The following is a 26,609-nucleotide window of genomic DNA, read 5'->3' on the forward strand; positions in this document are numbered from 1 at the left end:
ACGTTGATTTCTTTGAAACGACTGGCTCTGGAAACATAGGGTTGGTCGGAATCGAAAGAGGAGGAGGCAAAGATGACACGGATGCCGTGACCTGAAAGTGTTTATTTATAGAATTTGCGAGAAAAGGTCAAGTGTCCGGAATAACGTGATGTTAGGAATACAGTGAGTCTACGTTAAATTATTAGGAAATTTTAATTTTGAGGTGAACCAATCCTTTAATTAGCTAAGTTGGCTTTTTGGTTCTGGCTGATTGAATGAGTGCTAGGCAGAAAGTGGGACATTCTAAAATGCTTAATGCTTAACATCAAAAAACTTAACGTGGTTTAATGTACCTAAACAACGATCACCAAATTTCTCTCCCAGGAGCAATATGAGAGAGAAATTTGGTGATCACTGATCGTTGAAATTTGGTGATCACTGATCGTTGTTTAGGTACATTAAACCACGTTAAGCAATTTACAATGAGCTCTAATGAAGCAGAAACGCTTAAAGTCAGATAACGCCCATAATAATTGGACTTTGGGTTCGATTTTATGACAGTTTTCAGTGGTTATGAGGAGCAATATGAGAGAGAAATTTGGTAATCATTGATCATTGTTTAGGTCAATTAAACCACGTTAAAGGGGGTTATGGCCAGCAATATTGTTACGTTTAAGGACATTATGGAATTAATTAAGATAATGTCTGTGCTATGTTGATTATTATACTGAACAGTTTAATACAATCGTTGCTAAGTCTGCAGTCTGAACACACTTTACCTCAGAGCGTCCGTTAACTGAATGAATTGAGATAACATTAGTGATTTTCATTCAAGCAGCTGATTTCTGTAAATGAATGTAAAACTAAATTGCAGCACGGGGTGAAGTCAGTATACATTAAAGTCCCTGTAAAGTCAAAATTAAGTATGTGTTCTGAGTTTGTCACACCAAAGAAAAAATTGTTATTAGCCACCCAGCCAAATTTGAATGATAAAAAAAGCCGGCAAGTACATAAAATAAGCTATCAAAATCTTGAAAAAATGAGCAGTATTCTCTGCTCTCAAACGCTGGGGGCGTGTCCGCTGGCTGCGCTGAAACCACGCCCACTCGCGGGAAAGCTGCCGACGCTGATATTAGGTGATACTGCTTTCGGGACGGGGAGATGAAGGCCGAGGCGGGAGATAGTCGGTTCGGCCCCATTCACCAGTAACAGCGGATTATCAGTGAATCCCAGTTGTCTCCGACGAAAGTTTATAAAACTATCCGTGTAAAATTATCACTACAGAGGCGGGTGTTGGCTGTGATCCTCAGCTCTCCATCAAGGTTGGCTCTTCACAAAATTAATCCACCTCTTCTTGATGTGATCGTTTTTTAGGAAATTTAAATAAAGACACCGATCTGTTTTGTACATGATCGCATCCAGGTAGTAGCCTACGCATTTCCGTGTCAAAGGCATAGCTAGCTAGCAAACTGTAGGCTGTAGTAACTAATAGTACAGTAACTCGCGATTGAGCGCCAAACTGAAGCGAATGTGCTCTATTGTTAGGGGAGCGGCCAGCCTCAGTGGCCTCAGTGCGTCATCAAGTAGGGGTGTGTCCACGAGGTCAGGGGCTCCAGTGCGTCATCGAGCCCTGTTTTAGCCCCGCCCAAAAAATCCGGAAAATAGCAATGGTGAAAAACTCTTTAACGGTCTAACTCCACAATTCAGTAATTCACAGTTCACAGTCTTTGTAATATGTTTTAGCAATACATTTCTAACATTTATAATGGGTTTAGAATTTTTTTTAGAATTGCCTTTACAGGGACTTTAATGACGATTTGAGACAAATAAATGTAAATTGAATATAAAACTATGTAAATGGCGCTCTTTGGCACGGCAGGATTTTGAACAGCGTCCTGAGCCATAGCTGGGCGTTGCGGACAGACGCCGAATGGTGCCGCCGGTGTGTGTACACTCGTAGAGAATAATGTGTTCGAATTTTAAAGATGTGGCGCTGCGCTTCTCGTCCAGTATGCGACTCCCTTAAGCCTTTTCCTCACCATAGGCGCCAATGAAGAAGAAAACGTTAATGTAAGATAACTTCGTTGGATTTCGGTTTAGTTTAGTTTTTTTTTTGACAGGCTTAAGTGTTTATGACAAGATATGGCCATGAGAAATTTGGTGGTCATTGATCGTTGTTTTCCGACCTTAAGCCACGTTAAGCTTTTTCACGTTAAGTTTAGAATGTCCCGGTGAAAGTTTCAGCTAGCAGCTAAATCTGCACTAGTTCTATTGTTGACGTTAGCTTGGCTCATTTGTTGTTTCCCATATAATTTGCCTTCAAAAACAAACAAGCTCTCACCTTGCTTCACCAGACAAGACAGCTGAAATACACGTAGGCCTACTGAATCCCAAAACAACTTTATAAAGATCAGTGGTCTAAAAGTCAACTCTTTAGACTCAGGGCGGGTTTTACCGCGGATCTTGTGTAGGCGGTTTTACATCAATGTCAACTTAACGTAGCTAACATAGCTAATATTACTATGTAATATTCATGTAATGTTCTCAGGGAACGGAGGTTACGATAGTAACCGGAGACGTTCCCTTTCGAGGCGGTAACTTCAACATTACGTCAGCGTGGCGTATATGGGAACTGTATTAAATCCCGCCGTGAGAGCAGTGAAGATAAGCCCTGAACGGGGTCAAACCACACCCAACGTAAGCAAGACAGTTCTAGCCAATAGCCGCGTCGCTAAGAGCGCTCTCATCTGGTAGGAGGAACTAGACCAAAGAGCTCCGCCTGCTCCGACCTTATCAAAATCTGCATATCTCAAAGCAATGGAACTGAAGACTGCACTGAATAGGGCAGACACAACACAATAAGCACTGTGTTCTGAGAAAACCAGCCAGTTACATAAATCCTGGATAGACATACCTCTAGCCCAGGCCCATGTGGAAGCAATCGCCCTAGTAGAATGAGCTCTGATGTTAAGGGGACAATCTTTCCCCTGGCATTCGTAAGTCAATGCAATAGCATCCGCAATCTAGTGAGTCTCTATTTTTGAAACGGCACGTACCTTATTACATCCACCAAAGCACACGAACAGCTGGTCCAACTGACAAAAGGCGGCCGAGCTATCCACGTATGTACGCAAAGCCCTGACCTGGCAAACAGTGCTCTGAGCGTCGGCGTCACGCGAGGCTGACGGCTCAGCAGAAAAGGCGGGAAGTCTGTGCTCTAAACGGTGTTGAGTGACTTCGGAACGTAGCCTGGTCTCGGCCGGAGAGTGACGCTGCAGTCGTCAGGTCCGAAACAAATGCAATCGTCGTTCACCGAGGACGCGTGTAAGTCTCCAATGCGATTCGCTGAGGCGAGAGCAAGTAAGGCAGTCATCAGGGAAAGCTCCTCAACCGCAATCGAAGCTAGGGGCTCGAACGGTGGTAGAGATAGAGCTCTCAAAAACAGAGCTAGATCTCACGGCAGCACGGAGGGCGGCAGTGAAGAACACAATCTCCTCGCTCCCCTGAGAAATCTGATCACCAGAGCGTGCTTACTGATCGATTGCCCGTCAACCGGGGAACGAACAGCAGCAATAGCGGCCACCTACACCCTAGCGTGGATGGCAAAGTCCCGCTCTCCATTCCGAGCTGTAGAAAGCACAAAACTTCAGACACGGAATGATCCCCGGGTCAAATCGATGTCCTGGCAGAAAAACTCCCCATCTCAGAGCGCAGAGGCGATCAGGTAGAAGGCACGCACCCCTCGTCGACTATGCTCAGCACTCGTGAATGCAAAGTGTCCCGCTCATTCAAGGTGGGGGGTGGTGATGGCGCAGTGGATAAGACACATGCCTTTGGTGTGAGAGACCCGGGTTCGAATCCACTGCGAGACACCAATGTGTCCCTGAGCAAGACACTTAACCCCTAGTTGCTCCAGAGGCGTGCGACCTCTGACATATATAGCAATTGTAAGTCGCTTTGGATAAAAGGGTCAGCTAAATGAATAAATGTTAATGTTCAAGGTCCCCGCAGCGGCCACACATCCACTGTTCGGGGCTGGGGTGCCATATTGTGCCATCCGCCTGAGACAGCATGGTCCTTCCTGAGGTGGATTTTCCATGGGGGAGCCTCCATTAACTCTCTGAGGTCCGCGAACCAGGCCTGATTCGGCCAGTTCGGCGCCACGAGGATACTGACGCTCTTTTGTAGAACAACAGCCAATAGCATTGCTCCTCTGGGAGTGCTCACAGCTGATAGACAGCTCAGCTCAAGTACACCGGAATTGCATATCATAATCACATATCAGAATACATTAACAAAGCGTCAGTGGCCTTAGCGACAACAATTGTGAATATACGCAGTTAGATCAGAATAAGGGGGCAGGCGGACTTATCTTCAATGGCACCATTTATTTTCAAGTATTACAGCTGTATCTTAATGGCATCTTTTTATGAATGAAAGCCAGTATCACTAATATTATAGTACAGATGTCTCGATGAAAATAATTTCCCCCCTAAATTTTAAACGTTAGGCTTAAAAACATTTAATTTAAGTGAACTTAAAACAATCCTCACTTAAACCCATAATAAATGTAATATTTACCTGTACCATACAGAAATTGAATAAGGTTATAAAACAGTCCGCACTGCATAAATTATAAATTAAATATAGATTAAGATTTTTTTAATTTAAGATTTTATTTAACTCATTTAAGACTGTTCTTGTGAGGATACTCGACAAAACGGACATTATGGCATAAATGTGTGTGTTATTGACTGTTTGTTCAAACGCCTAAGAGAACTCGATACTGGCGCGCGTCTTTCTGTGCATCGTGTGTGTGTGAGTGCGCGCGTGTCAGGAGGACATTCACTGAAAGCGCGTTCTCTTTTTGTCTTGTTGCGCAGGAATGGTTTAAAGCATTTGCGTGAATAAGAGCGTGATCATAACCCTAGCTAAAGGATGACAGAAAGAACAGATGGATGCTGCATTAATTGCGTTAAATATTTTAAAACGTTAAAGCTGGACAAAAATGAATCGCATGCATTGATGTTGACAGCACTTGTCATACATTGCTGACAGAAAATACTGCGGTATTGATGTGGACTCGTTTTCATGGTAAGTTAGGCCTACACAGAATGTTTTTTTGTTTTTTTAGTAAGCTACACAGAATGTTCAACATTTAATATTTAGCTAACAGTCTGAAGTTACCCATTATTCTTTTCATCCATGATGACATTAGTCACTTGTTGTTCTTTCTGGCATTTCATCACTGACTGTGTCGCAATTTTTTTTTTTATAGTCTATGGTTGCAACCGCTATACCTGCGCATTAGAACTTTCAGTGAGCTATTTTACACAGGCTCGGTCCTGCTCCTCCGTGGCAATGACGGCGTGCGGTTAAAAATCATAACAAACTAATTTGAAAGTGGGGGGGACATGTCCCCCCTGTCCGCAATGGGAAATTACACCCATGGGTAAGACATCATCCCCGGGCTTTATGAACTTGCGCTCCATGCTTTCACCGACGACACTAATGTGACGTATGGATCTCAACCACACTGTGTTGCCAGGACCCGCCCTGCTCTGCTTCTGATAGGCTTGTAACGTTAGTTAGAGCTGCGAGCTGGTAGGTGAAATCAATTGACTCGAAAATATTAAACCGCATGCAAGTTCCCAAAATTTTTTTTTCCTCACGGCCGCACGCCGGAGATCCGGCACGGTGCCGGAATACTTTAAGCCCCGAGGACTGCATAAAATAATAACAGATAGCAGGCAGCCTATACATCGTTAAAAAGGAACACTTCAGTAACACTACACTAGACAAAAATATATGGATTATCATGTTACCTCAAACGTTTCCATTCGTTATGTGTCTTACCTTAAAAATCGTTCTCACAATCAAATCGTGTTCTTCTAATTCTTCTGAGGTAAATCCAAGGTGCACAGACCAAACACTTCCAAACTCAACGAAAAGCAGAGCAGTACTGAAGTTGCTGATTCTTTGTTTAGAGGTGATGATCGAGGGCGGTATCAGCTCTGCGTTCCTCCGCATGGATCATTTGAATTTGAACTGCTCGCGCGCGAGTGGGCGTGGTCATTATATTAGAGTTAATGAGCTCGGGCTGAAGAAATTGTACATGTCGTTGCTTTCATACGAATTACTTAAACAGAGAATATTTGTTTTTGATATGATTTACATCATTTAAAAATGGAGACGTCAAGCTTCGTAAAGACATGTTTCATGTCACAGTGACAAGCATTTTCTGAGTTATAGGTCATTTTCTGTCGCGTTTTAGAATGAACTTCACATTGAGAGAGACGGGAGAACGAGCATCATGTTTATTTTCTTTATTTTACAAAAAAACACAACATTTTGTTTTTATTATGAGTGTCAGGGTTCGTACAAGGTGCTTGAAGTACTTGAATTTGACTTTTTGAAATTTAAAGTGCGTATGTCAGGTTAAATTTGTAATTATGATTAACACAAAATAGTTAGGGGAAATACACGTTTGACAAGTTGTTGTATTGTTTTGTATGGTTTTCGATACCTAAAGGCAGAATATAAGATGAAAAAGTTCGTTATTTTCAGGACTCACTTAAAATTGCTCCTCCCCCCAAACGGATCGCTTGACGTCATAGGGAGACGTCTCCCCAGGTCACTGAGAAAGTGAGTTTGTGAGCTGTGTTGATGAAATGAGGACAACCAGTGGAACCTCAGATGGATAAATAATTGTACAAATTTTCAAATAATTATTATTTTGATTGTTTGATATTTTAGTAATTGTTTTATTTTATTTTTTATTGTTCACTTTTATTTATCTATATGTTTGTATATGTCTTTTGCTTTGGCAATATTGTGCTATTTTACACATTCATGCCAATAAAGCTAATTTGAATTGATAATAGTACAAGTGATAGAGCGAGAGAATTAGTGATTAGGACATTTATTTATTTAGTTAGCTATTTAAAGCTGCTGTAGGTAGCTTTTGTAAAAAATATTTTTTACATATTTGTTAAAACTGTCATTATGTCCTGACAGTAGAATATGTGACAGAAAATCTGTGAAAAAATCAAGCTCCTCTGGCTCCTCCCAGTGGTCCTATTGCCATTTGCAGAAATACACGCTCCCGGTCAGAAACAACCAATCAGAGCCAGGAGGAATGTCTTAGCTGTGTCAATCACGCACGTGTACGCGCTGATCACACACCTCTCTTGCACAGCGCGAGCGCCGAAGCGCGTACCGTCATTCAAACTCAAGATTGCCGGCGAGCTGCAGCTGTGCTTATGACGGAGAAACAACCTAAACTGCCAATTCTCGAGTGACACCTGCTCATAAAACAAAGAGGTAAAGGGAAAAAGACCGATGACGATAAACAAGCGAAAAAGAAAGAATTAGACAGAGCCCATTGATTCGGTGTCAAAACTCTAGCTGCATAACATGTAGATAAAATGTCACGCACTCTGCTAAGCAACAATTGAAACCTGCTAATTCACTGGCTTGTCATGTTGCTGAAATAATGTACTAGCACACCTTATCTAGCATTATATATCGTTATACCACGGGCTGTTTAAATACTCGATTCTGATTGGCTGGAAGGTGTGCAGTAAAACCGTTTAATGCACAGGTAGTTCCAGTCAGTTTGATTACAGTTCGAAATTAATCCGCTACTATAAACATTGGTAACCATAGTAACAGAGTTACACTTGCAAAAGAGTGAGAGAGAGACACATATGAAAACGTTTATTTAGGTAGGCTCAGAGCCATAGAGAGAAAGAGTTACGACGCTCTTTGATGCCGCCGCGACGGCTGTCACGTGGTTCATGTAAGCCCCAATAGTTCCAAAACATACCCTGGCTGTCATTGTTCTTCTATGGGACAGACAGCAGCGATTGCATTATTGACCGGTAAATATAAAATAAAACACACACCCAAGTACTTTTTTAGCTGTTACTGCATTATTGCAGTTTGTTAATGTCAGTTTTGCATTTGGAGAGGCAGGGTGACAACGAAATACTGTATATTAGGCTACTTAAGTTTTAGGCTTTTTTTAGGGAAAAGACAGAGCTAGATAAGATCGAAGACGACAAAGATGAGGTCAATACGAAAAAGACAACTAAATGGGCAGTTAACACTTTCAGTGACTTTTTGCGTCAAAGACAGAATAATTGTGATTTCGAGACCTACTCTGCGTCTCTTTTAAATGAGACATTGCAGGAGTTTTATGCCTCTGTTCAGTCTACCGCTGGACGCGAATACAGTGTTGCAAGTTTGATGTGTCTCAGAGCAGGTATAAACCGTAACATTACAAAATACAACATCATATGGGCTTCAAGACTTCAAGTCAAGCAATGCCGTCTTTAAATCAGTTTTAAAGCGCTACAGGAAAAATGTAAAAGACACCAGCGTTCATCATCCGTGTAAAAGTTTGGTTTGACATACAGATACAGCTAATTAATTTAAATAAATGACATGATTAGTTCAAATAAAGATTGCCTTGTCACTGTCAGTGTTGCCTGTCATTCATAAATAATTTTAATTAAACCATGAATCATTAAGTTAGCTATGCTTAAGCAACGAGGGGACTGTAGACTTTAAAGAAGAGACGCGCACAGGTAACTCGCGCACGCATCTCTCTCTCTCTCTCTCTCTCTCTCTCTCTCTCTCTCTCTCTCTCTCTCTCTCTCTCTCTCTCTCTCTCTCTCTCTCTCTCTCTCTCTCTCTCTCTCTCTCTCTCTCTCTCTCTCTTCCTTCTCTTTCTTCTCTTTCAGTTCTCTGTCTCTCTCTTTTAATAAAGAATTTAAATAAATGTGATAATTCATTCAAATAAAAGCAATCCGATGGCTCTACTTTATTTAAAGCGGACGGAGTGCTAGAACTAACGAGCCGTAACTTAAGAAAATAACCGTCATTTTTACACGTCTGTTAAAAAAATTACATTGTAAACATCAGTTACTGCTTTAACTTCTTTTTAACTTGGCAAATAACCGAGGTATAAGCGGTTATTTATACCTCCGCTTCACGTCGGGTGGTTCTTCGCCTCTACGTCGTGCATTAAAATCCTTTAATGCATGGCTAGCCGTGGATTATCCCTTACTTATATTAACGTTATCTTTTTAGCTATTTATAACTTATAGAAAGAGTGCAACGTTATAAAGTTACATGTATTGCAAAATACAAAATGATTTGAGGGCCAAGTTTATAGTCAAAGTATGGGTAGGCCATAGTCAATGTAAAGCATATTGTTGATGTTTAGTCCCTATTAGTGAATGTGCCATATAACTTTTTATCCGCTGTCATCGGTGGCCCTGTTTACTAGCCTGCGCGTCCACGACAGGCTCCGCTGTGGAGGACGAGCTGTGGACAGTGTTGCCAACTTAGTGCCTTTGTCAGACCCCTTTAGCGACATTTTTTCAAAAAAGCGACTAGCGACAATTTTAGCGACTTTTTGGACAAACCTCAGTAACCTCCAAATGTTGCCAGTACTGTCCTGCGAGCGCGAGGTCTTGCTTTCTCCCTGTCGTCACTCTCTCTAGCTGCGTCTCCCCCTGTTCAGTGAATGGCTGAGAGGAGCGCACGGCCGCTGACAGACGCGAATGAGCAGTGTTTTTCCATGGACTTATCACTTATCTGCTTTTGTTTTGTTTTATATTTAAAGAATTTAGTTTGACCATTTTAATTTTATTTATTTTCTTGTGCTTATTACTTGTAACACTATCACAGCTTAGTTCATCCGGTTCCATAACTCTCTCAATTCAGATAATGTTCCACATAGGCCTGTAAAAAATGTAATCATTCACTATATTATAGCTACTCGTTCAATTGTCTGACAACAAAAAAATAGGAAATGAGAACAGCTTTATTTGACATTCGGCTATATTATATAGCAGGGGTGCCCAACCCTGCTCCTGCCGATCGACTGTCCTGCACAGTTTATCTCCAACCCTAATTAAACACACCTGCTTTAAATTTTCAAGTGAGCCTGAAGACCTTAATTGGTTGCTTCAGATCCTGAAGACCTTAATTGGTTGCTTCAGGTGTGTTTGATTAGGGTTGGAGATGAACTGTGCAGGACAGTCGATCGGCAGGAGCAGGGTTGGGCACACCTCTTATATAGAATAGAGCATTAATTTAGAGAGAAAACGCACTAGGCTGACAGAACGCAAGACGCGATGACGTCATTAATATGCTAATTGACGTATGACGTCATCTAGCGACATTTAGCGACTTTTAGGGAAGGCCTTAGCTACTTTCCTTTGAAAATAGTTGGCAACACTGGCTGTGGAGGGAGGGCTGTAGCGCAGCAGAGAGCAAGGGGGTTGGACCTGTGCTTGTTCAAATTTTCAGGCTAAGTCAACGTTTTCTCAAAACTCCCTACTGCAGCTTTAAGTTAGGTAGTTAGTTAGGTATACGCAGGCGTATTTTCACGATGGTGAATTACTGCGTTTGTGCTGGGTGCAAAAACACCGTTAAAAACCAGTCAGAGTCCACTTTTTCCCAAAAAGCAGGTCTGTGTTCCGTGCCTGGGTCAACTTTGTTCGGACCAAACGCGCTGACTTCAGTGCTGCTTGCTTCGGTATCCAAGGCTTCGGTCATTTGCAGCGCACATTTCTTCCAGTTTTTATGTTTCCACTGTTTGATCGCGCCCAAGGGGGTAATCCATCAGCCGGAAGTTGAAGCTGCCTCCGGGGGCCGCCATTGTAGCTGGCTATCACCTGCTGTTAGCATCCCATTGACTCCCATTCATTTTGGCGTCACTTTGACAGCGAATAACTTTACATCTGAGGCGTCCAAAGACTCCATTTGTCCATTATTTATTTCTCAAGAAACGGGACAATGGATAAAAGGCTCCATTACTTTGTATCTTACGTTATGGCCCCGTAGGAGCCATTCTTGTAAAAATAGGCTAACGATTGCGTCATAACCACGGGATGCTCTGTCGCACAGTAGAGAAATTACCGTAAAGTCAAGGGAGAAGCCCATAGATAGAGAGTTCATAAAAGCAACGGGACAAAATATTTCAACAACAGATTTGTTTCAGATTTCAATTCAGATTTGTCCCGGCACAGCTACTAGAAGGTCAGAACGGTTGCTCACGTGACAACTACGTCGTCAAGCTCAGTTTGAGCCAGCGCAGAACGCTTGGCTATCAGGAAGTGAGTGCCCATGTTGGGCTTCAACTCTCTCAGTTGAAATCAACGGGGTCGCTGTGTCCATTTCTTTTACTGTCTATGATCGCGCCCGCGTCTCTCTCTCTCTCTCTCTGCCGTCGTCCGCGTGCGCAGTTAGGACCGCCCCGTTAGGAGCTCAACACATCTGTCTCGCATGCACGCTTGCTCTAGATTACAGGATATTTTAACTAATTTGCGGTAAAACTAGTCGATCACGAATGGCTCAACTGGTAGATCTATAGATAAACTTATCTTTCAGGCATTTGATCGACCGGGTTGACACTTCAGCGTGAGAAATCGCGGGTGTGGCGTGACGCTGAATGCGTGAGAGCTCTCTCTCCCCACTTCAGTGCTGGTTCACACACACACACACCAACATATTTCAGCATTGCAATCTTGACATCGCAGCCTGTTCATTATCATAGACAGTAAAAGAAATGGACACAGCGACCCCATAGACTTCAACGGAGAAAAGTGAAGTCAAATAGAAGCACTCACTTCCTGATTGCCAAGCGCACTGCGCATGCTCAAACTGAGCTTGAAGACGTAGCTGTGACGTGAGCAACCTGACTGACAGTTGTACGTCTTCTAGTAGCGGTGCCAAGAGGAATCTGAATCATTCCCTTCCGAATCTTGCAGAGCCAGAGATCGTGAGTATTAGCTGTTCATGAGCTAACAGCAGGAGCAACTTTATGACTCTCTATGGGCTTCTCCCTTGACTTTATGCCTCCACGTCCACCGATTGCGCGTGAGCTTCTGCTTCTGTCTTTACGGTCATTTCTCTTCTATGCGGCAGAGAGTCGCGTGTTATGACGCAATCGTTAGCCTATTTTTTACAAAAACTGATTCTACGGGGCCACAACGTAAGATACAAGGTAATGGAGAATTTTATACATTGTCGTGTTTCTTTAGAAATAAATAATGGACAAATGGAGTCTTTAAACGTCTCAGATGTAAAGTTATTTGCTGTCAAAGTGACGCAAAAATGAATGGGAGTCAATGGAATGCTAACAGCAGGTGAAGGCTTGTTAGCCAATAGGGGTGGATTACCCCTTTGTTCATTATAGCCACGGCCCACGGAGCTTAAGAGCTAAGGCGGAGCTACAGATTATGTGTCCCTTAATAACCCTAGTATCTAACAGTAGTTCCGCATTAATTAATTTACATATACCGTGTATTCTCCGTGTATATTCATGCACCGAACCTTGACGCCCATACCGTTTCGGTTCAATACAAATAGCGCTACATGTAGCCTACAGTTAGTGATGTGACATTTGAACCGAATCGTCGGAGCTTGTGTCGAGAAAAAATGGGCGTGCCAGATGAAGCCGCGATTCGAGGCTTGTGTTGTTAACGTGAAAATCACGTGACTAATGACAAACGAGGCCTCGGTTTGTGTGAAAACGTCATCGGTTCAGTCTGAGTGTCGCTTCCGGATAAAGGGGGTTCGAAACTCGCGCCACCTTCTGGGTGTTGCAGGAGTAGTAGAAGCAGTTGTAGTAGTGTCAGAGAGTTAGAGAAATCTCATTGGCATTGTTGTTATTGTGCCATGTGTTAGGGCTGTATATTATTACATTATATCAGGTTAGAATACTTATAGTATATTGTTATTAATAATTATAGTAGCTATATAATAGTCTTGTTATATTAATTAGATAACATTATTTGGATTGCTTTGGATTTTTGGATCTGGACTATGGGATTAATATCCTGCCATGATTCAAAGCTGAAAATAAAGTTCTGAAAGGTTGAAACTAAGTGTTCGAAAACTCAAAATCTTACAAAAAAAAGTTTTGCAAGATCGAAAAATAAGATTTGCAAGCTTGCAAAATGTAAAAAAAAATATATATATATCTCTCTGCAAACATTATGTTGTTTTTGAGATTTCCTTCTTCAGAACTGCAACATCTTTTTTACGATGTTGCGCAAACAATTGTTTCAAATTTGTCATTGTTCTCCCACTGTATTAGTTTGTTTTCCAGGTTTGAAACCTTGTAAATGGTGATGTGAAAACTGGTGTGCGAATGTGTAAAAAAAAGTTTTGAAACTCTGAAAACAGACTTTTGCAGGCTTGCAAAGTGGAAAAAAAATGAAATCTCTGCAAACATAATTTTGTTTTTGAGTTTTCCTTCTTCGGAAGTGCAACACTCTTTTTTATGGTGTTGTGCAATCATTTTTTCAGAGTTTCGAATTTGTCACTGTTCTCCCAGTGTATAGTTTGTTTTCCAGATTTGAAACCTTGTAAATGGTGATCTGAAAACTGGTGTGCGAATAGGTGAAAAAAAGTTTTGAAACTCTGAAAACTGAGGTTCGAAAGGGCAAAACTTATTACATTACATTAAATGTGCACTCCTATTGCAGACTATTTTTTCAGAGCTGAGTTTACAACACCCACTTTGCGGAGATACGCCCACACAGTTGCGAGCTTGTGACTCACGTGATTTGTGGCAGCTGTCACACAGCTCTGCTCTGAAACTCTGAAACTCAGACTGAGCGAAAATGAAGCTTCGCAACCTCGCAACTTAAAAAAAAAAAGCCTGGAGGGAGGGCCTTCTGCTCTTGGCCAATGCTTTGCTGTCTGCTGACGTACAGTCCAATCACAAGTCGTATTTACTGGAAAGGTGGGATTGACCGACTGCTCCGCCAATGACGAAAGCGTATGGGATGAATATAATATATTCATGCATTCTAGAAACGAGTCAATGAATGCACGCGTGCAACCTGATCAACATCTTACTTGTTGCATGCGCAAATTCTGAGCTACATTAATGCAAAATCGAGGTTTTGTATTAACAACTATGGCTCTAGTTGTACAAAATGCTGCACATTCATGTAATTCTGGATTTTGCACACACAAGTTGTATTGTATTAGTTTGACGCACATTTATGAATTTGTCAAATGTGTAGTTGTAAATGTGTAGTTGTGCCCACATTAATAACTAGCACCAGGCCTATTCATTTGTAGTTGCGAAAAGAAAGTCTCAAAATCCAAATGAATCAAATGAGAATAGGCTTGTTTGAGATGAGCAAAATCTGCGCAGAACCGATCACCGGTGATCAGCGCGAGATGCATGCCGGTTAGAAATGTGTCCGAGTGCGGTCCGCCTTGCTCTGATGTCATGCTGACGTGTGTCAAAAAACTCTCGCGACTGCAAGGCGCACGTGTCGGATTCTGCAGTCGCTCGCAGTTGCTCTCCACCGACTGCGCTGATCAAAAGCATGATGGGAAACGACTTGCTGACGGCACAGCTTAATGCTCATTGGTTTAAACAACCGTGATGTATTGTTCTCTTTTAAAATGTTTGATTTTAAAACTCTGACATCATGTTTTATGTGTATAAATTATGTGTGGATATTCCCAAACTCTCTGACAGTGCGATCTATGTGATGTAATTCTATTTTTTTAATAAAAACACATGTCTGTATTAAAGAAAAAATTATTGATAAACACGTAGGCCTATTTAAAATGGAATTAAATAAGTACTTTGGGTGTCTTGTTCATTATATTTTCATATAAAAGCAACAAAACTTAAATGACATCCAGTTTATTAGCAACACCATGCACGAGCGTGAATCCCGCGATATCCACCTGTGATCTCACAGGTGTCTGATCCACTGCGAGAAGGGCGATCTGTCCGGCTTGCCTGCGCTTTTTTCACCCCTCCTCTCACTGCAGCCGCCTACTCTCGACTACATTTCAGACGAGGCAAGGCGCATCTCAAACAAGCCTATTGACTCAGAAAAGACGTCAATGAATGCATGCGCGTCATCTGATCCACACATGCACGTCTTCTTTGTTGCATGCGCAAATGAAATTATGATACACTAATACAAAAGAAAACATTTATATTCACAAAAATGTCTCTATTTGTACAAATTGCAAATCTTGTGCGATGTCCTAAACTGCCGAGATAATCACACAGCGTGCCGTGGCTAGACGTCCACTAATGACACGTCCGATATGCAAACCAAACGAATGACTCATTTTAAAGGGATACTCCACCGTTTTTTCATATTAATGGTCCCGTTCTTCGTGTTTTTTTGAAGCTTTGATTGTGTTTACAGTGTGCAATATAACATGTGTTCATGTTTCGCGTGTAAAAAAACACAGTATTTTTCACACAATTTACTTATCTGTATACCGCTGTTTTCCCTGTCATAAAAACGGGCTGATGACTTCCTTGTTCTATGAAGTCCCTCCTTCAGAAATACGTAACGAGTTCTGATTGTGCCAGCGGTTCCTGTGTTGTGATTCGACAGCAGCTTAGCGCACGTTGCCCGGAAAGGTCACGCCTCTTACCATAACGTGGAGATGCATGCGCTGATTATTGTTAACATGTCAAACATATTACCGTATCAATTTGAGCCGGAATCAGACCCGGAGAACATAGATGAAGAGAATCGAGTAGAGCCTGTTCAAGCACGCCTTTTGCAGGATGTTTCACAGTGGTAAGCTGTTTATTTAGTAGTTGTCATACTTTTATGTTTGGCTGTTACCTTTAATTAGTTAAATTGTAATATTAAATGTTACAAACTGTTATAAAAGCTTGTGGTATATGGTTTTGTCCGTCTGTCGAATTAACGATGGTGTTGTTGAATTTTTTAAATAAGTGCATTGTTTATTCCTACCTTAGTTACACGCGAGCACGAGTTTTGATTAGTAATATATGTTTTATAGTTGTAGTCCTACATGTGGTAACTGTGACAAAATGCCAACGGAGGTTGAAAACATCTGCTGCAAAGAAATACAAAAAGTACTGTAACACCACCTAATTAAAACTTTTGAAATTGTTTTCATCCAAACAACTTTATATAAATACACTTTATTTTTTACCATGAATATATCCTTAAAAGCTGCTATGTTGTGTAAAAGAAATCGTTGCCATGCATTACAATAATTTATTTATTAAAAGTCGAATGTTACGTGACTGCACATTAAATTATTACTGACTCACATCAACGAAACTCTTCCTCTTCTCCGTGGGAGCGCAACAAGACAACCCCCCCTTTTTTGTGTATATTCCTGTAGGCGGAGATTAGTCAAAAAACTGTTTTAGTGACGTCATTAAAAACGGAAGTAGAGGGATGTAGTCCAAACCGGCCGTTCGCTGTAGGCTTTGAAAGGGGAATTCTGTTAAATAAAATATCTCGCTAGGCATTGAACTTTGAGCTTTATAATTTTACAGTTATTATTTATGCTCTAGCAGCAACATTACTCACTAACTAAAGTTTGAAACATGGAATCACGAAGAACGGGACCTTTAAACTATGTTATTCTCTTATCTAAGACGAGTTGATACATACCTCTCTCGTCTCAGTGCGTGCACTTAATCGCTCTGTCGGGCGGAGAACTTTGAGAGCAGTTAGCTTAGCCCCATTCATTGTATATGGGCCAAACAGAGATGAAGTTAGAAGCGACCAAACACATCCACGTTTTCTCTATTTAAATATAGTTACACGAGTAGTTACACGACCAAGTATGGTGACACTAAATAAAATGTGGCGCTTTTTATAAGCGGGTAAAATGGATAACTATAATGTATGGCGGAATAGCACTTATTGGGAGCACTTCGACTCGGCGCTGTAATATCTTCACTCGTGAAAAGTCCTCTCCCTCCTCTCCCTCTCCCTCTCCCTCTCCCTGTCATTTCCGTCAATAGAACCAACGTGACCTGCACGCCTGCAGTAGTAGTAGTTTTTTGTGCAGAGTTGACGAAGTATCGTCTATGCGAAGTATCAGGGAGAGGGAGAGGGGGAGAGGACTTTTCACGAGTGAGGATATTACAGCGCCGAGTCGAAGTGCTCCCAATAAGTGTTATTCCGCCATACATTATAATTATCCATTTTACCCGCTTATAAAAAGCGCCACATTTTATTTAGTGTCACCATACTTGCTCGTGTAACTACTCGTGTACTAACGTAACCTCGGTTCTCTCTAGAGAGGGAACGAGTACTGCGTATCTTGCCGTGCTTGGAATACGCTCTGGTTCGCTTCAGCGATGAAAACCAGCTTGTACCAGCCTAACGAGCATATTTATAAAGTGAGACCACGCCCTTTCTGGCGGGACGTGACGATATGGGCGCGAGTTGCCCCCATTGGTCATTACGTCACGCAGAGTCTCTCTCGATAGGCTGCTGCATTTGCCGCAAGAGCAGCCAATAGGCGCGCGAGCTGTATCGCCTGTGTCTGCTTGCTGCTGCAAAGCGTTTTACATTAATAAAAAATACGCAGTATCACACAGTATCTAGCCGTATCTAGCTATTACGCAGTACTCGTTTCCTCTCTAGAGAGAACCGAGGTTACGTTAGTAACCGAGTACGTTTCCCTGCATCCTCTGTTTCTTGTGAAAGGATCTTATCCAAGGCTGGAGAGGTTTTGTCCAAAAAAAGGAATCGTCTAAACCCCAACACACTTGAAACATTTTTTGTTTCTCAATAAAAATCTATTGTAATCCTTCCTTCTCCCACCCCTATCTGGAGTGTTGCAGTTTGCTCCTCTATATCCACAGTCCCATAAGCACAACACTGCACTCAAACTAGTAACAGTTCACTGCACAAAACACACCAGAAACAATTCTTAACTTTTTCCACCCCAGACTATTCTGTGCAGTTTACTTTATTAAACTCCCTCCAAGCACTGCGGACATCATAAGTCTGCTCAGGTCATTGGTTCAGAATTAATTAATTTGTCTGTTACTTATCTGTTCAGTAGCTAGGTGTCACTAGTGAGCAATGCTGAATGAAGCTTCGAGTAATGAACCTTTGGGTGAAGCAATGGGCTGCGAGGTCTCAGTGGTTCAGGAAGCCTCATTTTGCAATCTACCTACAGTTCCACCTCTAAGTTATGCCTATATGCACCTGCCCAACTCTCCACACCAGATATTTATGTTTCTTCGATAGTAATTATTTAAATTTCTATTTGGCTCCTCATCTGTCTCACCTGGGAGGCTCAAAATTGTATATCACAGACGCGCGAGCTGGTCGAGCACACCCCTTTTAACGGACATCAGTGGAAGGTTTGTAGTTCAGTCAGATGTCAATGGCAAAGAAAATAAAACGAGGCATGTGATGTAGCTTATTATTAACGTTAACTGACGAGAGAGAGCGCAGTTCAGTTGAATGCTCTTGATTGCTGATCGTTCACTCAGCACGTGTTATTTGGATGAAAACTAAATCGTATATGTAAGTAAAACATGAACTGTTACCTGATTTATGTATAACGATCGAGTGACTCCCTACATTATTACTGGACGTTTACAGGTCAAGAAGTTCCATGAACGCAAACATTAGCGCGCGCCACACAAACCAGCGTCTCAGCGCGCGAATACTGACCCTTCGCTAAGCCCCGCCCTCCTTAGTTACTGTTGCTATGCCTGTCAATCTTTCGCGGCTGCCACGTCTATTACAGTGTGAATGCACCGGTGTCAGACATTCCCAAGGAGATATTTAGTAATTTTTGACAAACAAGTGAAATATCTGAGAGAGCAAGACAAAAGGGATAGCAGTATGCATTCGAGGGATATATCCACGACATAATATGCAACTTATTAGAGAATAGTTTCATCAAAATTGAAGCTAAAGCCTATAACGTTAGGTCCCAGCGCAAGTAGCCGCCTCCTTAGCAGACCATTCAAATGGGAAACACACAAATTGAACAGCTATGTTCATGCACAGCAGAGTAAGTGAAATGTGAAAATAATATTTGATGAACAAATGAAGCCAACTAATATGATTTATATTCTTTTGGTTTATCTACTTATACATACTCCGTCATTTTGTTAATCAAACAGCAAAGTGTTTACTTATTTGTTTCACTCGCAATAAAACACAACGTTGTGCTTTTGTCGCACTCTAAACTCTTGTCAAACTGTAACCTACAAAGGAAGCAAGATGACTGAACTTATTGTAAAATCGAACGCTTTCAGAAGGAGCCACAAAGACAAACTGGCTGAGCTTAAGAATATAGACGAAGAGATTGTTGCCAAAGGTGTTGAGCTAAGAAACTTGTAGCTACTAAGTGATTTGATGTTGTTGTGATGTACTGAAAACTCTCTCCTATATATCTACCTCTCTCTTGCTCTCCTATCTATCTATTGCTCTCTCTCTTTCTAATATCTGTCTATTGCTCTCTCTCTCTCCTGTCTCCTATCTAATCTGTCTATCTGTTAGTTTATCTGTTTATTGTTATGAATGTTTGAAATTTACCAAAAACATTTTGTTAAATTAGTTTTTTTTTTAAATAAATGTATTTTTAATTAAAACATTTGTTAGTAATAGTCATTATTGGGATTTGATCTGGTGTTTTACGGCTGCATAATGGGTGCGACGTAGGTCTTAATTTTCATTAAAGTGGTCTTAAAAAGGTCTTAAAAAAGTCTTAAATTTGGGGTGATCAAACCTGGGGAAACCCTGTATTTCTCATGGCTATGAGCATGATATTAAGTATATGATAAGTATATAATACAACTTTCATTCTTCAGGTCAATCATATATTCATGGGGGAAAAAAATCAGTTTCAATATCCTTTCAATGGTTAAGGGGATTTCCCATGCCTGACTGCGGTGGTCAATGGATTGATCTCCATGAAGTGAAACATCAGATACCATATATAATTTCAGTAAAAAAATAAAATAAAATAAGTGCTGATTGAAGTCCTTGAAATCCAAAAAAGTAGTGCTTGAAAAGTCCTTGAAAGTCCAGGAATTTCATTTGACAGAGTCTGTACGAACCCTGTGTACACAAATAAAAGAAGACATTTAATAGTTTTGAATGATGTGTAACACTCATGGGCGTAGGTTTGGTCTCAGCTTTGGTGGGGACATCTCCGATACACCATCCTGTATACTGTCAATAAAGAGCTAATATAACTGTATAATCTCAAAAATACACTCTCAAACAATAAAAACCTGAGACTGTGTAATGCTGAACAACCAAACATTTTATTTAACATAAATTATTATGTACATTAGTATTTACACTAACAAAAAATACTGTCACAAGGAAGTACTTTCAGAACTTGTGGAGCAAAACAAATCTAAATAAATAAATATAATAACCTTGTTCTATTATAAACACTTTTTACCCTCCAGTACCTCTAACAAATACTCACACTCACGTTAATACCTGGGTGATACACACGTGTGATACACACATATCATAGTATGCATTCAACACATCATTTTTATATTTCAAAGCAATTTAAATATGAAGGGGACATGGTTTTGTGGATTAACAAATCCATTATTATTATTATCCATTATTACAGTATTCTATTAATACTAAAATTGTATCTTCTATTCTATATCAAATTCTATTGATATATTCTATTCTTAAAAAAAAGTACATTAGATTAAACTGGGAAGGGTCATAAAACTTGCATATTGTTATCCTAGGTTTACTGCTTCTATTGTTCTCAATTGTAAGTCGCTTTGGATAAAAAGTGTCTGCTAAATTAATGTAAATCTGTTGTGGTTTGATGCTGTCTTCCCTGCATACAAAATGGTTAATTAATTTTGTAGTCTATCCTGGCTAGCAAGTTTAACCCTCCTATCAGATATTGTTATTTGGATATTATCAATCAAATAATGATTCATTATATTTGAATAACCAACAGTGTTAACTTTTGCCTTTTTAACATTGCCAACATGTTTTTCCAGCACATGTGTCTAGCAAGTAACTTAGGCTACACTCACAAATACATTACATAAACAGAATGTAGAAACGAAAAATGTCTCAGATGATCCACTGTTTATGACTGCAAGAATCTAAGTTAAGGTAGGCTAATTAACATTCAGTGACTTGCTAATCTCATTCTATCATGATAGTGCGACGTCTATGAGTCTATCCGTGCTGCACACCCCTAATTAATGCTCCTAACCTTGAACGATTGCAGAAGCTAGGTTTAACTGTAACAATATCCTGGGTAACCAGGATCACCAGTTAATACTATTTTCCACAGTAGTATCTGCATTTGAAAGCCTGGCAAGTCACTATTTGTGTGGCTAGTTATTTTTGCCTACTTACACTCTGCTTTATGAAAAAGCTTCGTATGTCCCTTTTCTTATTCTTGGGTGACATAGCTGGTCTACAAAGTACAAAAAGGGACAAAAAAACGGAATATTAAAATGCTTTACTCTGGCCTTTGTATATGGCAGGCAGAGAGCCCTGGTAACTTACCGTCGGCGTCGTCACGCGCACACACACGCACACACCACCCGCTCGCTGAGTGCAAGCATAAAAAGTAGTCCAGGCCCGCGCGTGTAGCCTGCCTGTCAGATACCCCGCCGCCAATCAAATTACGGCGTATCTTGTACTGTCGTCATCCTGGCCGTTGGAATCGATCCAAATAGCAGCGCAAAGATCCAAATGCAGCGCATATATCAAAATAGCAGTTCAAAGGAGCTTGCTAAATATTGGTGGGGACAAATTTGTCATCTCAAAATATTGATTGGGACTAGTACCTAGCGTCCCCCCCTAAACCTACGCCCTTGGTAACACTTATATGTAAGATCAAAATCTTTTTGAGTATTTTGAGTTTGTTTTGCACTGATAAGAAAAAAAGCGAGCAGATCACACTGGTTAAAGCAGCCTGGTTGATATACCAGACCTAGTTACTTTTTTAACGGAGCCTTCTGCGTCGAGTCCAGCGCGTCCGTGAAAATGACCGGTGCGTGGCGACAACAGAGGAACATGAGCTGCGTGGCGGAGTGGGTGCACGCCGATTGGGGTGCAGCCCACGACAGTGGCGGCAGTGGGTCACACGCTGGCGGCAGTGGGCCACATCCCCGCTGTTGCCTGCTTTTCTGGCTCTGAGAGCGTGCACTGGCAGCTCGGCACAGTGGGTGCATGTGCGGTCCGTGAGTGGCGCCTCGGCGTGGGCCAGGCCCAGACAGGTGACACAGTACTGGTGAAGGTTTGGCGGGTCAATGGGATCCGCACATATCTGGCATGTAGCAGGAAAACAGGGGGTGGGTAGTCCTCTATTGCAACTTCTACAATGACTTAACCCTCTGGGGTCGGCGGTATCGCCGGCGATACCAGCTCACTTTTTTTCTTATAAGTGCAAAAGAGACTCAAAATACTCTTCTGATTTTGATCTTACATATAAGTGTTATACTTCATTCGATCCTGTTAAGTGTCTGTTTTTTTGTGTATACTCACAATAAAAACAAAGTGTTGTGCTTTGTCAAATAAAGAAAAATAAACATGATGCGAATTTTGCCTTCTATTTGTCAGTGAAGTTCATTCTGAAACGCGTCCGAAAATGAACTGTAGCTAAGTAAATACTTGTCACGGAGACACGAAAGATTTCTCTTTATGAAGCTGAAATTCTCTTCTTTTAAATGAAGTAATTTATATAAAAAACAAATATTCTCAGTTTATGTAATCTGTATGAAAAGAGAGAGATGTCAGTCTTTTTCCTTTCAGCTCATTATATTTTATTACACGTTAATCTGACCACGCCCACGGAAAGCGCGCGCTATTCAAACGCAAATCGTGAGGCAAGCCATGAAAACGCCCACATCAGCTGGATAAAACATCCAGTTTAATAAGAATTTTGTACTTTACCTCGTCTTGCTGCGCTGTGAGGAATAATACAATCGTAATAATCCTGGAAAAGTTACCTCAGAAGTGTTGGTAGTTTAATTTCGAGGAGCACGGATTCAGCTGATGAAGTAAGTCATTTATTCTTAAGTGCTTTGTTCTAATCGCGTTATTGAATAGTGTCTGTAAACTGCACAAAGACTGTTTAAATATGAATTGCGTGTCTGTGTGTAAATGAATGAATGGCACAGACGCGCGCGATGTTGTTTACTACAGATGTACATCGCATCTGTGCGTTCATTCACTCTCGCTCCTACATTAGTAAACATTATTTTTATGAACACATCCAAACTATATTGCTATAGCCTACTGAGATTTGTTCTAATCGTGATATAGAATAGTGTCTGTAATGACAACATTTCGTTGACTAGTTTTGGATAGATTATAAAGTTTTTACTATAAAATAGACCTCAAATAAGCTTTTGTTTGACAGTTTCTGCTCATATGTTAAATATATAGTATGTTTTGTCAAAAATAAACTAATCAACTGTTATAGTGTTTGTTCCAATGCATTCTATATCAAAATAATGAATCTTTAATTTTGAAATATGTATGATGAAATGTATTGGCCTACTTTAAAAAATAATACTTTATAAAGACAATGGAAAAAAGACAATTTTGTTTTTAAGATGTTTCCAACTCTAACTTTGAACCAATTCTGTAGGATGGCCCATATAACCTATTTGACCAGGATTTGTTTCCAGGTATGACTACAAATGTGCTTTTGACTTTCATTTATATTTTGATTTTATATATATATATATATATATATATATATATATATATATATATAGCAGTAGACTTTAATAATACAAACTAGGGAAAACTCAGAACAGGCAAGACACTCGAAAATACATTCATTCAATAACTGACCACGAACAAAAGAGCAGACAGGATTTAAATACACAGAGGTGATCAGGGAACAAGACACAGCTGGGGCAAATCAGAACAACGAGCAGAGCCATAACAATTAACAGGGAAACACACCTGAACCAAGGGACCTAATAATGAACATGACTGGAGATAACAGAATACAATGAACAAGGCAGAGAAACGAGGCACAAACTGAATGAAAAAACCAAAGCCAGTGAACCACAAACCAGAAACATGACAAAAATAACCAACACTGTAACATTATCCCCCCCTTCCATAAGGCGCGACCTCGCGCCGATTCAGAACACGACCTGGGCGGGAGGGTTGGGCGTCATGGAGTCCCAGACAGGGTAGTCGGGAACCATAGACTCCATGACGGTACCGGTGTGAGTGGCCATGGCGGAACAGGACGGTACCGGAGTAAGTGGCGGAGCAGGACGTGCCGGTGGCCACGGCGGAGCGGGATGTGTAGGTGGCCACGGCGGCGCGGAACGTGGCGGTGGCCACGGCGGAGCAGGATGAGGCGAAGGCCAGGGCGGAGCAGGACGTGACGGCGGCCAGGGCGGGGCACGCTTGGCAGGAGACGAGGGCATAGGAGGCTCAGGAGGAGATAGCACCGACAAGGTCCATGTCAGCGCTGCCTCCATGACCCTCTCATGGGACCTCCTACTGCCCCCCCCCCCCCCCCCCCCCAAAATACTTGGGAGGACCTAGGGGAACAACCTCTGGGCAGGCAACGGGCTCTGGGACAGTCTCATGGAACTTGAGAGACATTGGCAGGGCGAAGAGCAGATACGGGGCCGGCAGGGCGAGGCGCACAGGCGGGGCCGGCAGGGCGAGGCGCAGAGGCGGGGCCGGCAGGGCGAGGCGCAGAGGCGGGGCCGGCAGGGCGAGGCTCAGAGGCGGGGCCGGCAGGGCGAGGAGTCTGGGAACGCCCTTCGGAGCCTGGCGAGGCAAACGAGACTTCCTTCTCCTCCTGCGACGACGCGTCACTGGGCTTGACTCACTTGACTCGGTAGACTTGGTAGACTCACTTGACTCGGTAGACTCGGTAGACTCACTTGACTCGGTAGACTCGGTAGACTCACTTGACTCACTTGACTCGGCGGCACTTGACTCACTTGACTCGGCGGCACTTGACTCACTTGACTCGGCGGCACTTGACTCACTCGATTCACTTGACTCACTTGATTCACTTGACTCGGCTCTTGACTCACTTGACTTGGCGGCACTTGACTCACTTGACTCGGCGGCACTTGACTCGACATTTGACTCACTTGATTCACTTGACTCGGCGGCAATTGACTCGCTTGACTCGGGAAGCGCGGTCTCACTTGACTCGCCGGCACTTGACTCACTTGACTCGGGTTCGTCGAGGCTGAAGCGACGTGCGGGTTCGGAAGACAGAAGCTCAGCCTCAGGCATGTCGATCTCGGCAGGAAGAAGCTCAGGCATGTCGGTCTCGGCAGGAAGAAGCTCAGGCATGTCGTGGAAAGCGGGCTCGACTCGGTTCACGTGAAGCGCAGGCTTGTGGAGCGTGGTCTCGGCTGAGCAGCTGAAGTGAAGCGCGGGCGCGACCGGGCTGACGTTAAACGCAGGCTCTCGCAGCTTCTCCTCCACGCCCACAGTAAACGGGGAACCGCTCCACAACAGGGCCAGGTCAACGTACCATTCTAAAGATCCGTAAGGACCAGGTTCGGGCATCAGAGACCGGAGTGGTTCCGATAATCCTCCGCGGAAGAAGATCTTCAGGCCGTGGGTGTTCATTTGCGCGAGATATGCCAGCTCGAGGAATTCTGCGACATAATCCTCGATGGCGCGATTCCCCTGGCGAAGACGGAGGATCTGGACATCAGGACTCCAGGTAGGCATGGCTGCTAGATCCTAGTGGGTCAGTTATTCTGTTACGATTTGCGTGGAAGCAAAGGCAGTAGGCGGATCTAAATGCAGCAGTAGACTTTAATAATACAAACTAGGGAAAACTCAGAACAGGCAAGACACTCGAAAATACATTCATTCAATAACTGACCACGAACAAAAGAGCAGACAGGATTTAAATACACAGAGGTGATCAGGGAACAAGACACAGCTGGGGCAAATCAGAACAACGAGCAGAGCCATAACAATTAACAGGGAAACACACCTGAACCAAGGGACCTAATAATGAACATGACTGGAGATAACAGAATACAATGAACAAGGCAGAGAAACGAGGTACAAACTGAATGAAAAAACCAAAGCCAGTGAACCACAAACCAGAAACATGACAAAAATAACCAACACTGTAACACACATATATATATATATATATATATATATATATATATATATATATATATAAAATCAAAATATAAATGAAAGTCAAAAGCACACATATATATATATATATATATATATATATATATATTTATAAATAGTCCTTGCATTCTTTCTTGTGTGACACACCTGAATGAAAGGCTCATTATCCGGGTCTTTGTCTTCTCAGGTGAGAATCACCTAATTATTCATGAGGGGGTTTGGCCATTCACGCCCCCACGCATATTGCCTTTCCAAACAAAAAAATGTTTTTCACAATTTAAAGACAGATATTTAGTATTTGAACTTATTTCAGAAACTTAAATTTTTTGTTTTTTCAATAACCATGCATAAAAAATATTCTCTCAAAAATACAAACATGTACATACATGTTGTCACATATTATGGTAGTCCTGTTTGTGCTAAATAGATAAATTTCACCTGTGCCATAAATATGTTTATAAGCAACTGAAAAAAGCACAAATGTCAGGGCATGTAAAATGAACTTCTAGCGTGAAGAAAGAGATTCTGACGTAATTGTCGCGCCCATGCATTTTATACTGCCCGCGAACCTGTCAGTATTTGCATGCTTCGCGTCAATTGGCCAGCTGTCCCCAGCTGGCGTTAGCCCATAAGATTTCAGCGAAAGTGGAGAAGGGAGGAGTTCCCATATACGTCACGCTGACGCAATGTTGAAGTTACCGCCTCGAA

General features: G+C 41.9%; 1 protein-coding gene and 1 long non-coding RNA gene across 2 annotated transcripts in view; both read left to right on the plus strand.

The window, feature by feature from the left end:
- LOC130103056 (fibrillin-1-like) overlaps nt 1-26,609 on the plus strand; it is a 190,998-nt gene that overhangs the window by 38,437 nt on the left and 125,952 nt on the right. The gene's annotated exons all lie outside the window — the stretch shown is intronic.
- Nucleotides 1-26,609, plus strand: part of LOC130102952 (uncharacterized) — a 38,696-nt gene that overhangs the window by 10,883 nt on the left and 1,204 nt on the right. The window lies entirely within an intron of this gene.

The sequence above is a fragment of the Rhinichthys klamathensis genome, unplaced genomic scaffold (genome assembly GCF_029890125.1).
Source record: "Rhinichthys klamathensis goyatoka isolate OS25496 unplaced genomic scaffold, OSU_Roscu_1.1 h1tg000281l_1, whole genome shotgun sequence".
Classification (NCBI taxonomy): Eukaryota; Metazoa; Chordata; class Actinopteri; order Cypriniformes; family Leuciscidae; genus Rhinichthys; species Rhinichthys klamathensis.